This window comes from Drosophila biarmipes, chromosome 3L (genome assembly GCF_025231255.1).
Source record: "Drosophila biarmipes strain raj3 chromosome 3L, RU_DBia_V1.1, whole genome shotgun sequence".
In the NCBI taxonomy this organism is placed as follows: Eukaryota; Metazoa; Arthropoda; class Insecta; order Diptera; family Drosophilidae; genus Drosophila; species Drosophila biarmipes.
Genome location: NC_066613.1, coordinates 22,662,140 through 22,679,046, shown reverse-complemented (window position 1 = coordinate 22,679,046; position 16,907 = coordinate 22,662,140).

Genomic DNA, 16,907 nt, shown 5'->3' with positions numbered 1-16,907 from the left:
TGGTGAACCGATGGAATTTAAAGCTCTAAATGGATGCATTAAAAATAATAGGGCATGAAATGTGAAGTATCTCACAGATACGTCATGCACCGGTGGCTAACCTGTGCCCAACTACAGCGCACTTTAATTGAAATCGCTAGGCCGTCTTTGGCAGTTGCTCAGCAGCGGGTAGTCGCTGCTAATTAAACTGGTTCCATATTAACATTAAACAAAAATTAAATAAATAAGATAAGCAACTACAGTTAGCCGGCTCGGCAAACATGTCTGAGTGTCGCACAAAATTAGCAAGGTGAGTGAGAGACCGTGCAACATGTTGCCTGGCAGAATGCCGACGCTTATAGATAAATTTCTGTCAAAATTGCTGATTGACTTCATTAATAACCACGCGCCCATGCAGCCAGCCTTTCAGCTAGGTGCACTGCAAAAAATACTAAGGGTTGCTTACCACTTTAGAATGATCTTGATGTTAAGTTAAAAAAATCAAATCACTAAAACTTAAAGGTTAGGGTTAATACAATAATCGATCTTTTGGTAATAGCTTTCTCGAAAATATTTTGATCAATTTTATTTTATCGGAAACAGCTATCTAATTTCTTGCGGTGCCTTCTCTTAACCCGGCTGACAGCTCAACAAGGCAGCTGCTGAAATGCAAAGCAGATGGGCGAGCCTGCCAGTTGAGAGGGCGGCCAACGCGAGGGGCTCTTCTCGGCTGCGAGGGGGGCTTGACCAGTACTAGTGCAAATTAATAGCAAACTTGTAGGACCTGAATGCTGTGTTTCGGTGGCGCGATTGATAAGCTGCGTGCTGCGTGGCCATGTTCGGTGTCCAAACGCTGCCACAACATGTTTCGCACTGCGAAAACTGGTCGCGAGTCGGGAATGGGTCGGAATCAGTGCGAATATTTATGTTTCTCCGGCAGCGGGCTGGGTATTTTAATGGGCGCACCGCACTGACCATGAGGAAGTGATTTGGCCGATTTAGCACCAGCACCAGCACCAGCGTCTGCATCTGAATCTGCATCTGCCGGTTTCGGGGCCCCGTTTAATTGCGCTGCAGAAACCGTTTGCTTTTAATTGGCCACCGACGGGGGGGAAGGGGAGGGCGGCCAGTGAAGGGGGGCCAAATTAAAAATGCCTGGCAGATAACTCAATAAATGTACAGATTAGTTACAGACGCAATCAATCAGCGTCAAAGGCGAGCCGCACTAAATTGTCAGACTTGCTAATAATTGCAACAACAACCGAGAGGAACCGCAAGTGCAACAAAGAGCCGGCCTTTCGATTCCACCAAAATGCAGACGTGGCACTCACTGACCAGCTACACGGCGCGAAAAGGAAGGAAAAATACAAATGAATCTTACAGTTCCAAACATTTTTCTTATATTTTCTAGACCCATTCCAAGGTGCTTTAAAATTGTTATATATATTATATATATATATTATTAATTCGTTTAAAATAATTCTTATGCCTCACTTTTTCTCCCAGTGTCCATATATGGCTGCATCAGTGTGCGCTCGTAATTTGGTTGCCTTTCACAAAAGACACTTGACGTGGCCAAGATGCAGACAGACGGACAGACAGAGGGACACACAAGACACAAGACACATCGACGTCGGCGTTGACAACGGACATGGCACATGATACGTGGCTCTCTGGGTTGTTGCTTTGGTTGTTGCTTCGGTTGTTCGCTGGGTTGTTGTTCCCTGGCCGGCGTTGTTGTTGCCGACAGTTGGTCATCATCGGGCCGTATGTGCTGTGCATTTTTTACGAGCATTTGCCTCGCTTTTGTGGCCGCAGATGCGCTGCTGAGCTACATAAATTTTGTGGCCCGGCGAAAGGCAAAAATTAAAATGCGCTTATAAAGCAATAAAATGCAGCATAATAGTAATAGCGGCCGCAGCGTAATGACCACGTAATGAAAATGTCTACGATTTTGAGAGATGTGCGAGCTGAAAGATACACTAGAGTGCGGCCTGGGATGCAGCTGTGGTTGTTGTGCAACGAACGTATCTGCTGGATGGACGCAGATTGCAACAGAGAGTGCCGAAATACAAAAAATAAGAGAAAAACAATTATAGAATGTATCGCGCAGATTGCCGAGTGCATATCGCAGATTGTGCAGATTGGATTGTGCCAGCACACACACCGAGAGTTATGGCACTGGCATTCTATGTTCGCCGGTCCTGTCAACGGCAATTTGCCATAACATAAAACTGCACGTTTACACTAATAGCACAGGTATCTAAAGCGCGCAGCAGGTGAGCTCTGGGTATCCACATATCCAAGTATCCAAGTAACCGAGTATCTAGCTATCTCAGTGTTCGAGTATCTGTATCTGAAGCTGGACTGGTCGTCGCCATGGTCAGGCCTTCACTTTTGCGCTGCCCGGCGCTTGATTAAAGTTCAATGCATATGAATTAATTAAGTTTTTCTTTCCTTTTTTTCGTACACTTTTCGCGCTCCCAAAGCTTATCGGCAACGCTCGAGCGCCGGGCACATCCATCATCCCGTCCAGTTTTGCAGTGCCAGTTCCAGTTTTCTGGCCCAATGTGGGCAGCGCTTCCTCAGTAAAAATGGCACGGCAACAAAGTCGCCAAAGGAAACTGGACAAATGAGCCACAAAACTGGTCCAGCACTAAGAGCCAACAGCCGAGGCAATAACAATTAAAAACGATAAACAAAAAGGGGAAACCGTTACATCTGCATGCTAAAAGCACTTAATCAACATGCTAAATTTGTTTTTTAATAACAAACTAATTGCTACTTTATAATTTTTTTATGTTTGATGTAGAAAATATAAGCGGGTTTCTTATAAGGAATATATCAAGTTTTCAAGTTTTTTGTTTAGAATTAATATTTTAATTTTGGCAAAATAAATTTAAAAACTATGTTGATATAATGTTCATAATTTTTGAAATTTTATATAAATTTAGTATACAATTTCTATATTTTTAGCCGTTCGTAAAAGAAAAATAGGTAATCCTTTATATTTTTCTTTCTTATTTACCACCAAATAAATATTATTTGCTTTATTAAATTTTGCATGCAATATGTTATCTTACTTAATAATGAAACTTAAGCTCTTTAATCCACCGCTGCAAAAATCCTCCATCTGAGCATCTACAAACCCAGTCGGATATTTTCTGAAATTTCATCAAAATTTCGTAGCACGTTTTTTGCCCCCTGCCAGGGGGCGTGGCAGATTTGCCGCTGTCTGGGCGTGTATCCAACTTGATACATTTTAATTTAGTTGCTTTAATTAATTTTTTGCGCTCAGTTATTTAGTTGAGATTTTTTCGCCCCGATATGGTATTTCGGTGGTTTAATTAATTCCTCGCTAAGTGAGAGATTGCCTGGCCGCCAGTGGGTGGGATGTGGTTGTCGGTGCCCGTTGGCATCAATCAAAGTGATTGCTGAAATGGATTTCAAGCATGCCGGGTCAGTCAGTGGGCAGCTTTGCATCTCCGGCTGGAATTGAATATAAATTGTAGATGTAAAAAAGCGCATATGTAACTCAATGGTTTCTCAGCCTCATTAATGTGAAACTTATGGATATAACCTATCACTATTTGAGCAGCTCATAAACATCCGGCTAATCAAGATCGGTGATCATTAGGCGAGGCAGACGTCAACACTTCAGGCCCGGCGATAAAGGTGTCAATCCGCGGCTCATATAAACCTCAGCTCCAGCAGTTCGTCAGTTAAAGTCAGAGTCAGTGAAGTCGGTCGGTCCTGCAGATGCATCCGAAAGTTTGCCAGGCGTTCGGTGCGATTTATGTGCGAGTTTTGTTTGCTCTGTCTTGGCTTTTTGTATGCAAACTGTCAATCAAAGACGGCAGCACCGGCAGCGATGCTAATCAGCCCAGACTTTGGCAGTTTATGTACTGGCCGGGCCAAAGTTATGGCGCCGTTATGGCCTGGCCCACGAGCACCAGTAGCAGCTGCCAACTGAGGTTTGGGAGGCATCCCAGGACCAGCACTGGGAGAAAAGAGGGGGATTGTCAAAAATACCCAAAAGGCGGCGGAAACTATCATATAAAACTAGCAGAGTAAATGACATTTTTGTAAATCTAAATTGTTTTTCCCGATGCTAAAACAAAAAACGCTTTTGAACTATATTAAAAAATAAGTTAATCAATAGATATACATTCTGCAACAATATAAAACTCCTAAAAAATATTAAAAAGGCATTTTATAGCAAATTTTACATCTATATTCAATTAAGAATAGGATTTTGACATATATTAAAATATTTTTTCTTTTTTCAATCAATTTTTTTATTTTCAGGTTTCAAAACTCCGCATTTTTCAGCACCGACTGCATAGGTGTCACCTTTCGCGACAGTGAAGCCTTCGCCTGGCGGGCTCGTGACATCCCAGGGAGCACATATTGAATATCTGCTGTGTTGGCTCAGCGGGCGGCCAAACATTTGCTCGGCTACCTTAGACCAAAAGCTGAAGCCGGAGTCAAAGCCAAAACCAAATTGATTTACGTCGCTGGCAGACAAATGGCAGAGGGGCCAGGGAACAAACAGTCAAATCTGAAATGGCAGCAACTAAATGCAAATCATGGTGGTTACCACTGCAGAGCGAACGTATCCAGCGGATACTTGGGTACTTGCACGCCCGACTACAGATACAGATACAACATGGCTGGGCTGGCAATCAAATGCATTTATTTTGCATATAATTCAAATGATAATTTGTGTGCAGTCAAGTGCTTTTGTAGCTGCCTTTGCTTTTGCTGTTGCGGTGGGCGTTAAAGAGTCGCCTTCTCGAAATGTCAACTTGTGCAGTTCTGTCAGATAAATCAATCAAGTTGATTAGTTTTTCAGCTTTGCAGTCGGTAATTAGCGTGTGGGGTGTGACTCTTTATAGAGGGACAAGTATCAAATGCGGGTGGAGAATTCTCCAAGGTTAATTCAGCCATTGAAATTGTCTTAATTTCAGTTTCCCATCGACTCGAGACTCGAGTGCAAATCAAATAAGTGCCAACACCAAGGCATATATGCCGTATCTGTATCTGGGGAATACCCACACTTATTGCGGCTAATGCATTAGCCTAAGTATCTACAACTTTACATTCCCTTATTTTCATCGCCTTTCCTTTTTCTACATCTTGTTTTTTTGCAGAGAAAACGGCGCCAGCTAATGTGCAAACATAAAATTTTAAGACGCCGCCGAAAGGAAAGCCAGCGGGCGGAAAGGATGGGAAGTTCGAAGAGTCTGGCAGACTCTTTTGGGACTTTGATATTTGCCGAAAGTATTGGCAGCCAATTTCGTTATTGGGCCCAGCCAATATCTGGCAAACATAATCCGTTTATGACTCTAATTGCAGCTTAAGACTGACGCAAGTCAAACACAGCTAAGTAGACACTTGAAGTGCAGTGTAACCGAGTGAATTGTGACCGTCGAATACAAAAAACCGAAGTCTTTTTACCATCAGCGAGGTATAGAGTTCCTACGTTCCTATTCAGTCGTAGGAACTTAATACCGTGCTCTTGGAGGGCTGTCGACCATCCAAAACTTGAAAGTGTTAAAGTGATAAAGTTAGAAAAGTGAATTTAAAAGTGCTTATTAAAATAAAATTGCAAAAAAAAGGAATAATGGATAATTTTTAATTGTATAATTGCAAAAATGAATAAATATATAAAACTCTTTTTTAGGGATGTAATGTGATCACAAGTTCCCACAATTTGTGAGTGTTAAAAGTGCATCTTTTAAGCGTATCTTTATATCGTATGATCTAGAATATTTCCTTCACCACCCCACAAAAAACAACTTACCAAATATCCCTTTAACCCCCTAGCTAAGAACTTCCAAAAGGGGTTGAGATCGGATCGCATCGGACGCTTTCCTTAAAGATAAAGAACCGTTTCGGATATCCTACGGCCCGTAGAGTTCAACAACCTTTGGCCGCATCTTTGAGATACGACAGGACCTTCAACCCTTTTACGTCCTATCGCTGCGCTTATATCTTTATTTGGCATTTGCATGGTCATGTTTAATTGCGAAAATTTCGCAAGGACGAGCAACCGTTACTCAATTGATAACGGTTCATTTGTTCCTTGCGGATTTTCATATCAACTTGATTAACGGTAAAGGTAATGGCTGACGGGGTTTCAATGCAGGATACGAAAGGGAAACCTAGTGGATTATGTGCGAAATACCAGTCAATGAAGCGTTATATTATACATATTTATATCTGATCAAACTGATCACTCGACATAATGCATTAAACTAAGTCATATGATTTTGTTTTAAATATTTTATACTTTATCTTTTTTTTATTATTTTCATATTTTCATGAGGCCGCAAAACGAAGCACCGTAAAAGATATTCGGGATTCATTGATTATTTTACTACTATTACTTATCTAATAAAAAAATTAAGAATTCTTATACTTAACTTGTAAATTTATTAGATTTAAAAATGTAATTTCACTACAAGTTTAAATTCCTTCTTCCAATTGTACTATGCATCGGGAAAACAAAAACTTTTACAGAAAAAGAATCATAAAATTAGAAAAGGAATGGGGGTAAAAATAAAAGTAAGAGAAAATATTTTTTTAAGAAAAGAATTTAAAAATAATATTGTCATAAATATTAAGAACAATTTCAGATGTATTATCCGTTTCACAAGAAACAAATTAGTTCACACACCACTGTGCATTAGCCAAGTTCTCCACCAATTTCTAATGTCCTTCAAATGGTCCACCAGAGGGAGGACTGCCATCCCTTTCATCAAGGCAATAGATGTCGCTATTAAGGATGTATTGCAGTATTCACACTCTAGTTGTGATATTTCCCAAATGGAAAAACTTACTTTTTCTATATTTCAACAGTATTTAAAGAAGTAACGAATAAAGTAACGTTTACTGAAAATATTTTGTGATTTTAATAATAATGTTAATAAAGTCATCAAAGTCATGCTGTCAAAAAGAAAAATAATTGATTTAAGTTCTATTTGTACCATTTTATAACAATCTAATAATGCCTAAATTTAAAATTGCGAAAACCTTGTGCAATCCCCAATAAGTTGATGGTCGAATGTGAATCAATTTGCATTTTCCGCTGCCCAACACTTTAATGGCAATTTCCCGAGAAGGAGAAAACACGAGGCGAATAAAATCAATTAAGCGGGAGTGATGCTGCAGATTCGCATATTGGAAATTTGCTCAGTGCTTATTGGATTTGGCAGCCGGGAGTAAACAAGGCAAATGAGAATCAATGCGAATTGCTCCTGCTGTTCCGTCTTCGGACGGGCTGAATCGACGACCACCTGCTGGTCTTTTGTGCGCCATTCACGGGGGCACAATCCAGCAGGGAGACAGAATATCTCTGGGGGCGCACATCAATTATGTTAATTTAAGGCAGCAATTACAAAGCAGTTTTTAAATTAAACTATGCGAACTTAGAAGGCTTTATTGCGACAACGTGCTTGGACTTTAAAGTGAGTCCAGTAAAATTCCATTTTCAGAGCAAACAACATTTTCGAAATACTTAAAGAAAGTTTTCTAAGAAATAAATAAATTTGTTGAAATACATTTTAGCCCCGACACGAACCAAAATCCCTGCCATTCTTAGCCGTGATTTTATCCCCTGAGCTGCCAAGCGATGTTCTCTGGCAAGGATTCAAGGACCTGAGAACAGTTCCCCTTCAGTGGGAACAGTTTGAAGAGGAAATAGAATAACATAGAATAACAAATCTGTGCAGTTTCCAAACATAGAATCGACTTTTCCCCTCTTTTCTCACTCAAAACATCGCCTCCACACTTTCCACTCAAACGAAAACATCGCATGACGTCTGAGTGCCCGCAAAACAATACAAAAAGTGGGCGGAGTCTAAAAGCGAGCAACTCACTCGACACGAACACATCGAAAACATCGCCAAGCGAGTGGAATATAATATTTATTTCCCCTCTTGCTCGTTGAGTGAGATTTTTTGTTTGCCATGATGTTAACTCAACATAAAAATGTCACTATAAATTGCATACAAAATTGTGGGTACTCAAACATATATATAAAAAAATATAAAAATTAAATAAAATAAGAAAGGTACCCTCTGGAAAATCTCTACACACGCCACTGTTTTTTTACGCTATTCAAATTTAAAATTTCTGACCTGACCGCGACCACCTTTCTAGTTTAATGCCCAAAAACCCAACCCTTAGTTAACCCTTTACTTATCTGCGATTGTGGAACTGGTTTCTCATTATGTAGAAATAGGTAGAAAAATACAGCAGATGATCAATGATCAGTGCTATCCTCACAAAAATATTTCTCGCCGCAGGCTGTAAATTCACAGAAGTGGTATTTTGCTTAAAGCATGCTTGAGCAAATTCATTGGGTAAGTAAAAGCTGGCTCTTTTAAATAAATTTCCTTTAAAGTGAATTTTTGTAGGTCTTTTTAATGCATTTTCTTACAGTGGTTGTAATACTGGCTTTAATAAAAAATCATTTTGTCTAAAATATACAAAAAGTGGTTCGCTTATACTTTAGTAAAAGGTTTGTTAGTTTATACTAAGAAAAATATTTTTTAAAAAGTTTAATAAATTAATTTTACATTTCTGGTAAATACAAAAATATGATTGAAAACGAAAATGAAAATGTATAAACTAAATATTGACAAAAATATTATTTCAATGATGATGTCTTTAAAAAGGTAATACCTACTAAACCTTAAAATCATGAAAGAGTATAAGTTATTCATTTTTAATATTGACTAAAATTCGAAGGGCGTAATGTCTACCATTTTTACAAATTATTCAGCAAAACTTCCATAGAATTTGTCGTGTTAGAAACTCATTTCGGTGGCGACCACTGTACGTGGACATGAGTCCAGCCCACCTTTTGTGCATCTGCCTGGCACTTAGTCGCTTCCTGTGGCACTTTGCATCCCCCTGCCGCACCCCCAACGGCAGTGTCAACCCCTGTCCTCTAACCCTTTAAACGCTTGACACTTCCCCGCTGACCACACTCTTTGGCCTGGCACACACACACACAATGCCAACCATCGAGAGTGTTCTTCAGGCCGTGACGCACTTTTCCGAAGGACTCGGGACTCCGGAAGGAGAGTCCTGTTTTTGTTGTGCGTGACGCATTTTGTGTTATTGTTTTTCGCGTCCTAGTGTTTGGAAGTGGCTACCAACCCCCCGCAAACAAGACTCTCTCACTCACTCCAGCGCAGAGCCCTCAACCCTTTCGCCTAACCAAATTGAACAAGTTTTGAGCGGCGAAGGGAGAATTATGGCACGCAGCTTTCGGCCTTTGTCTTGTTTTAGTCCTCCGAAAATTGATGCCAACTTTCCACAATTTTCAGCGACAGTTTGCCCGCGTCGCTCGCCCCGAACAGTGAGAGAAAAACCCAGGGAACTGAGAGGAAATCGGCCAGAGAAATGCGTAAAAAAAGAAAAATAAATGGAAAGAGTTCGCCGGTGCTTGAGGAAAGGGTTTTCCGGGATGAAAGGATAAATTTTCCTTAATTCCCGTAATTGTGCGTTTGTGTGCCTCCTTGAGTGTTTCAATTTGAATGCAAATCTGTGTGAATTCGTTCTGGGCCAAAGAGGACAATTGATAATGAGTCATTCGAAAGGAATTCGAATGGCATTTTAGTGGCCCGGGGCCAAAGGGCAAATGAAGTGCTCACATTGCTGCTTAATTGAGAGGCAAACAGTTTAATGGTTTTTGACTGGAATTTAAGAGGTGAGTGGAAAGCGGAAAATTGATTTAAAATGTGCAGCTCCACAAACGAAAAAGCACTGCCACAATTTAAGCCCGCCATAAATGATTGCCTAAATCCCTTATCAAAAATATAAATCCACACTGCAATATTTCTAATTCATTAAGTATTCCGCATACTAAACATGACCCCCGCAGCCCTTTGAACCCTGCCCAAAACTAATTTAAACGAAAAACTAATTTTAATGGCATTTTAATGAGCCGCAAAATAAGCGTTCAATTTCGTCCAATATCAATTAACTTAATTAAATACATTTTATGCATTTATTTATACGTTTCCATTTTAAAACGATTTTAATTGCCGCCAAAAACTAGTCGAAATCGATAGGCCGGATAATTATAGCGCTGCGTGCGAGCGCGTGGAATGGAACCCTCGTTAAAGATGTGCCACATAAAAAGCTGAAATGAAAAATTTGATTCAACTAAAATGGGCGAGTTTAGATTAATTGTGTGTTTAGCAGAGAGATTATTTTAGTGGCTTGTCGCATTCGCGGCCTGATAAAAACGGGGGTTATTGAACTCGCTGGCTGATTTAATTATAATCAGTTAGTTGATATGACTTTTGTGTGCTTTTTTCAGCTCCGGAATGCCTGATATTTACTGATTTATTTTTGCGAAATAGGCGAGGTAAAAAAACGTTAGTTTATTACATAGACGGAATTTTAAAAATATTTTTTGATTAAAAATATTTACTAAAAAAGGTATTTTAACTCAAACATTTTACGATCAAGATTTATATATATTGATTAGGAAGAATAAAATGATGTAAGTCTTATACTTTAATAGACTTTCTATAGGTACTTCTTATAATTTTTTTATACCCTATTTACCTATATAATATATAAGTTATAACCGGTTCTTTTTAACAGAGTTTCTTAAGATGGTTTTAATGTTAAGTAAATCCCATTTACCTTAATTACATAAAAATTTCTTATAAATGTACCCCAACCATCCCATGTGTTTTTCCACTACCTCTGACTCAATTACTTTTTTCAAAATGGCAGCAAGATGAAGGCGGTATCTTTGCCGAAGGGCACTGCAAAAAGCCGCAAAACTGCATCTGGCGGTATTAGGGGGTTGGGTACGCCGGAGAACGGCTCAATAGAGTATCTTATGAGGGGTTGCAATTACGAGATACTGCGAGACACTTCCACTCAGTACTGAGTTTAATTATGGCGCGCGACTAGCGAAAAAACTCAGCGAGCCGTTAATAAGCATTTAATTACTCACTCTGAGTGCCAGGGTGGGGGTGTGTGGGTGGCCCTTTGAGTGTCTGTATCTGTGTGTGCCGTATCTGTGTGTGGTCTGCGGCAGCTGTGTGAGTGAGAGCTCTCTCTATCGCTCTCGCTGGTTCTGCTGGCGTTCTGCCAGCGTTTCGGCTTCACCTTCGCGCAGACGCTCGTCTTGAAAAGGGGGCGGAGTTTTTTTTTCCCACACACTTGCCGGCGCGTCACCCACACACCCAGCCACCCGCCCACCACCCACTCTGACCCCGCCACCCAGCAAACACCCACCACCCACTTACTTAGTTCGTCTCGCTGCGTTGCCAGGGCAAATAATATTAAAACGAAAAAAAAGAAGGGGAAAAAAAACAAGGGGGTTGGTGGGGCAGGGGGGTTGTTGAGGAGAAAAGAAAAACCTCCCGAGCACATTTTCATGTACAATTTTTTCTCGTTCGCCTCTCTCTCTCTCTCTCGCTCTCTCTTGGCAAATTGTGGCCATATTGGATTTTTAGCACTTTTTTCCGCTGCCGCCAACGCCGCTGCTTCTTCTTCTTGGCCCGGCTCTTCGTCGTCTTCTTCTTCTTGGCCAAATGCCGGCGGTTTCTGTGGGCCGTATTTTCACCCTCATTTTGCAGGGTGGCTCAAAAGTTGATTTCTCTATTTTCCCTCGCTTTTTTTCCTGCTGCTTTGCGCGCACATAAATTGTACATAAAATAGGGGGTGGCATGGGTTGGCCTGGCCTGTTCCTCGGGCGAAGGGTGGGTGGTTGGTATTGGTGAGTTTTGTTGCTAGGTAAATTTTTTACTGCGGCTTTGATTTACTTGCGTTTTGGCTCAAAATTAAACTCCAACTGATGATGCGAAAAAAATGTTGAAAAATATATGGGAAGGTAGAATAATTCCTCTCTTATTTTTTGAGTGCAAAATGTGAGCTTCCTTGTAATAGGCAACTATTTGCAACTGAATCTTTCTCTCAGAACTGATGCATAATAAAATAAAAATATTTAAAAAATATTTATACTTTTCAAAAGCTTTATTTAAATTATGTCGATTAGTAACAAATTTTTAGGACCTTTAATATTATATATTTGGCACTAAATTAAAATATTTCGTGTGCCAAAATTGATCAAATATATATATAACAAATAATATTGTATCCTTGATCCTCACTGGTTTCACTCAAAATGTAACTCCATTTAGAGCGGCAAAAAGCAGAGAAATGGTCATTAAAATCTGAGGGATTTCCCCGCTTTTTTCGTTGAGCTCGGAGCGCGGTTCATTAGAAAAAAATGCAGAGGGCAGCGCCGTCGACGTCCTGCGGTTGATGGCTGCTGCTCCATTTTTATTTCCAACTCCCTTTTAATTTGCATAGCCAGCGCACATGTATGGGTGTTGTGGTGGCCTGTGTACTATATATGCATATATATTCCCGCTGATTTTTATTTATTTTTCAGTTGTTTTTTGTGTGCTTTTCGCCAGGACCACGGCCACGGCCAATGCCACCCCCTTTTCAGTTTTTTCGCCCGAGATGAAATGAGGAAGGCGGTGGCATAAAATCGCCGGGACAGGCTCCGTGGTTCATCCTGCCAGTCGGCCTTGTGCAGTTACCCGCCAGCAGCCGATGTCGCCAGTTGCCAGTTTCCAGTTGCCAGTTAGCAGTTTGCAGTTAGCCAGTTGCCACAAATAAATCTTAGTCATCGGCAGACTGGCCTGGCCGAGATCAGCCCGGCCAGCTCCTACAGCCAGAATCAGCATCAGAGCCAGAATCAAAATCCAGTTGTGTGACACTGGCAGACTTTTGCAGCGGAACCACGACGAGACGACGGCCAGCAAACTTGCAGAGAGCTGAATTGATTTATGGCGCAAATTGTATTGTCTGGCCGGGAACTGGAACTCCTGACCAGTTGGCTCTTGGCCCACAGCTCTTAGCCTGTTGGCCACTAACTGTAAAGCCTCGAAAGTGCCTCAGTGTTGGTGAATCGTGCGCGTGTCATGTGACATTGACTTTTCAGCCGGGTGAAGTTTTCCCCCCCGCATATGTACATGCTCTATATGTATATCTATCCATCCAACGCGTACAACTTTGTGTATAAATTATATTATAAAACTGAAACATAAATTGCAACTTAACAAACTGTAACAACTTTCGCTTGGGACCGCAAAAGGGAGAATCACGCGCTGGACAAAGTTTGCCGGGCCTTTGTGGGGTCAACAACAAGTAAGTTTTAAGCGACACGTTTATTTCTGGCAAATTGTTAAGTAAACAAAATGTTTTTGAGTTCGCCACTTGGGCATAGAATTTTTGAACTATATTCAACAATACATTAAATTTAGTACACTAAATAAAAGTTGGTATGTTTATTTGCTTACTTTGCCGCTATTTTACTAACTAACTATTAAGTTTTATATAATTTAATAAGCTAACTAATTTTAATTTGTTAAATATTCCACAACCAAATAATACAGACAAATTCAAGTTATATTTTTATTATAGCAAACCTTTTTGCTACATGGTTTTTTATGAACAGTTACTTTTAATGTTTAATTAAATTAAACTAGTTTAAGAGTAGAAAATCAAATAACTTAATTAAAAATATCATTGAATATGTTATCTAATTACGGCTAATAACTGTAACAGTTACTTACTAAATGGCAAAATAAAAAAAGCCTCGAAATCACATCGATGGTAAAAAAATTGATTTCCATTTTAATTGCATTTATTTTAATTAAATCTAGATTGCGTTTATGGTTCATGAATGCTGCTTAATTGAATTTAGAGTAGCACTCAACTGACAAATGCAAAATAATATTTCCCATTACGGTAAACATTAATTGACATTTACAAATATCAATTTACACATGTGTGCAAAAAACCACTTGCAGATACATATATTTCTCTTCATTTCTTAATGGGAAAACAGTCGAATCGAGTCGAATCTGCACCTGTATGCCATTTAATAAATAATGAAAAGGCAGCAAAAAAAAATCGGCGAAATCAGTGGCATTTTTAACGCTTCCACTAACCGTACAACAGCGAACGCGAATCCAATCTCAGCGTAAGACCCTTCCTTGTTTTTTACTTTTTATTTTTTCGCCAGCTTGTCTCTCACGACTATCGAATTAAAATTTCCTCTGCCACTGCTTCAATATTGATATTTCATCAGCGGCTCGAAGAGTTTATTTTAAGCACACATACGAATATCGATATGTATCTGCGCACACGAAAGTATATGCACTGCACACAGGCTGAAGTGAAGTGAAGTTGGTAAAGCGCATTACGGTTTTAAGCTGGCAGCCGCTTATCAAGGACCACTTAAACAACCCCCGACCCACTGCGAGAATTTCGCATTCGCATCCACATCCACATCATTCAGCGGCCTCCGCCTCCCCGACTTTCCTGCTTTTCTCAGTTATTGTCAGTGGGAATTTGCAGAGCGAAAAAATATGCATAAAATATGAAATAAATATATATAAATATTATAAAATGGCTTAACTCAGTAGATATTTTATAAATATTTCAAAAATTAAATACTTTTAATGTATTTCAAGCCAACAAGTAGCTGCAAGATACATCATACCATCCTTTTTAGATAGTATCTTAGTATCCTCAGTTTTATTCGGTGATAGCCCCTTTGTAATATCACGTTCTCACCGTGTACTTGCGGTTGACTTGGGTGGAAAAGGGGGCGGGGATGTGGAGCGCATTGAAGTGCAGATTGGCAGCTTCAACGCCGTTGATTCAGAACTGGACTGACGGGAACCGAAAAACCCACTCCCAGCCTCATCATTAAAAACAACCGAAAATAAGAAGAAAACGAAATATCTCCGCACATAAACAACAGCGACAGCACGGCAGCAACAAAAACCAACCCAAATAATAGCAAGTGAAATGTGTTTTTATACGTACGTATGCTCATATGGGTATATTTATAAAGGCGGTTCTCGAGGGGGGTGGCGGAGGGCTTACACGTGTCTGGGCGTTTCTGCATCACATGTATCTGCATCTGCATCTTTTTCGGGCGCTGCTTGTGGGGATACATGTGGCCAAAGGTGACCCAAATTAAAAAGCCCGTGCTGGAGAAGCGAAAAATTAATTTGTACTTTCCAAATCTTAAGATGGTTGGATGATGCCTCAGAAAGGAACCCCCAGGATTTTATATTTGCCATAGAACATGTTTAATTGGTTATCCTATTCCTCTTATTCCTAACCAGAATTTTAATTAGTTCTACTTATCCGGAATTTTCTGGTGGACAAGAAAGCATTAGGCATCAGACTTTGCGTTAATAGTCCTGGTTTTTTCGTCCTAAACTTCAGCCATTAGTGGGCAACACTCTTTCGTTCTGGTCTTCAAACCAACTTTAAGTCCCACCACCCACTGTTCAACCCCCACTATGCCACGAAAACCCAGCAGCGCCAGACAATCCTTTCTCTTCCCGCACTCTTTGGACTTGGGACTTTTAACCATCGCTTCATCAGCACATTTTTATCCTTTTCCTTTGCCCTCGTACCTTTTGCCTTGTTCCACCACTCGGCAACCCCCGCTCCTTTGGGCTTGGTTTTTAATTTTCAGCTGATTTTTTGATTAATGCTTAAACGTTTGCTCCTTTTTCCGCTGCGAACTCCTTTTATGCAAATCTCCAGGCACTTTAATTAGAAACGAGAAAATGTCCTTTTCGAAGGTTGGCCAGCCGTTTGCTTTCAAGTTTTCCTCATTATGCTCGCTTTTTTTTGTTTGTCATTTATAAATTGGAAAAGTTTCCTTAAGCAAATTATGCCATTCCTTCCCTGTCCTCCCCCCAAAAAAAAAGGAAGAAAACGACGAACCCTTTTGGCCAGAAATAACCCCAGATTGCCAAGAGCTCCCTTCCTCGCTCAGCTGACGTTTCTCAAAACAAACGTCACATGGTCGCGCTTCCTCTTCGGCTTTTTTTCTCGCATCCCATCCTCATTCAGATTTGTTTTTCAAGATCCCTCATTGAGGTAGGACCGACACCGAGCCGAGTCGTTAAAGGTTCTCAAGGTCCGCGTCTTCAGGTTCCCAACGAGCCGGTGACGACTTTGCATCCGCCTGTGCCTCTCCGCTTTTTCCCGGTGCATTCAACTTTATGTCTTTGATTTATTGCTGGCCGCCTTTGGCTTCCTTTCTCGGGGGACCGGGATCGGGATCGGGATAGGAATTGGGATTGGGCTCCGACTCAATCTGAATCTGAATGAAAGCGAAACAATGCCTGGCTTCGGGTTCGGGGACCCTCTCGCTCCTTAGCCTGTTGTTATCGGTTGACCCTGCGTTATGTAGGTCTATAGGCTACTACCTCCTGGCACTTTCGGTTTTTACCGCCGAGCGTTCTGTGATTGCTTCACCCCTTCCGTTCTTCTGCTTCTCTGGCTCTGTCTCGACGCACTGTGATGTAATAAATACGCGACGATCCCTATACCGATCCGTATCTGTGTATCTGCATCTGTCTCTTTGTTCGCATCCGCATGGAACATGTGCTTGCGCCCCTCGTTGGCCATAAATTGCCGCTGAGTTGAGGGAAAATCTGTTGATTAGTGGGAAAAATCGAAGGGGCAGAGTATAGAATTCCTGGCCGTACTTTGTGGTCATCTGGGCGCAGAGATTATGTCATAAAGATAAGGGCGAACAACAAGTGTTGCCTTTGTGACCCCGAGGTGTGTGCATCGTAATTAGCCCGGGGTTTCAGGTTAGAGGGCGTGGCCCTATCCTCGGGAGATGACTGTCATTGAGGATTATTTGGATGGGCCCTACCTGCTGGGTAATTGGAAACAATTTAGGTCTTGTTAGGCAGGTCTTAACTATAGGTATTTGTAGGATTTGGCTCTAACAACCTTATAGCGGTTGATTTAATTTTTAATATATATTAAAACTCGGAGTTTTTCTTAGGTTTATTAGCTGGGGATTATATTCAGTATATCTTTCAAGTATA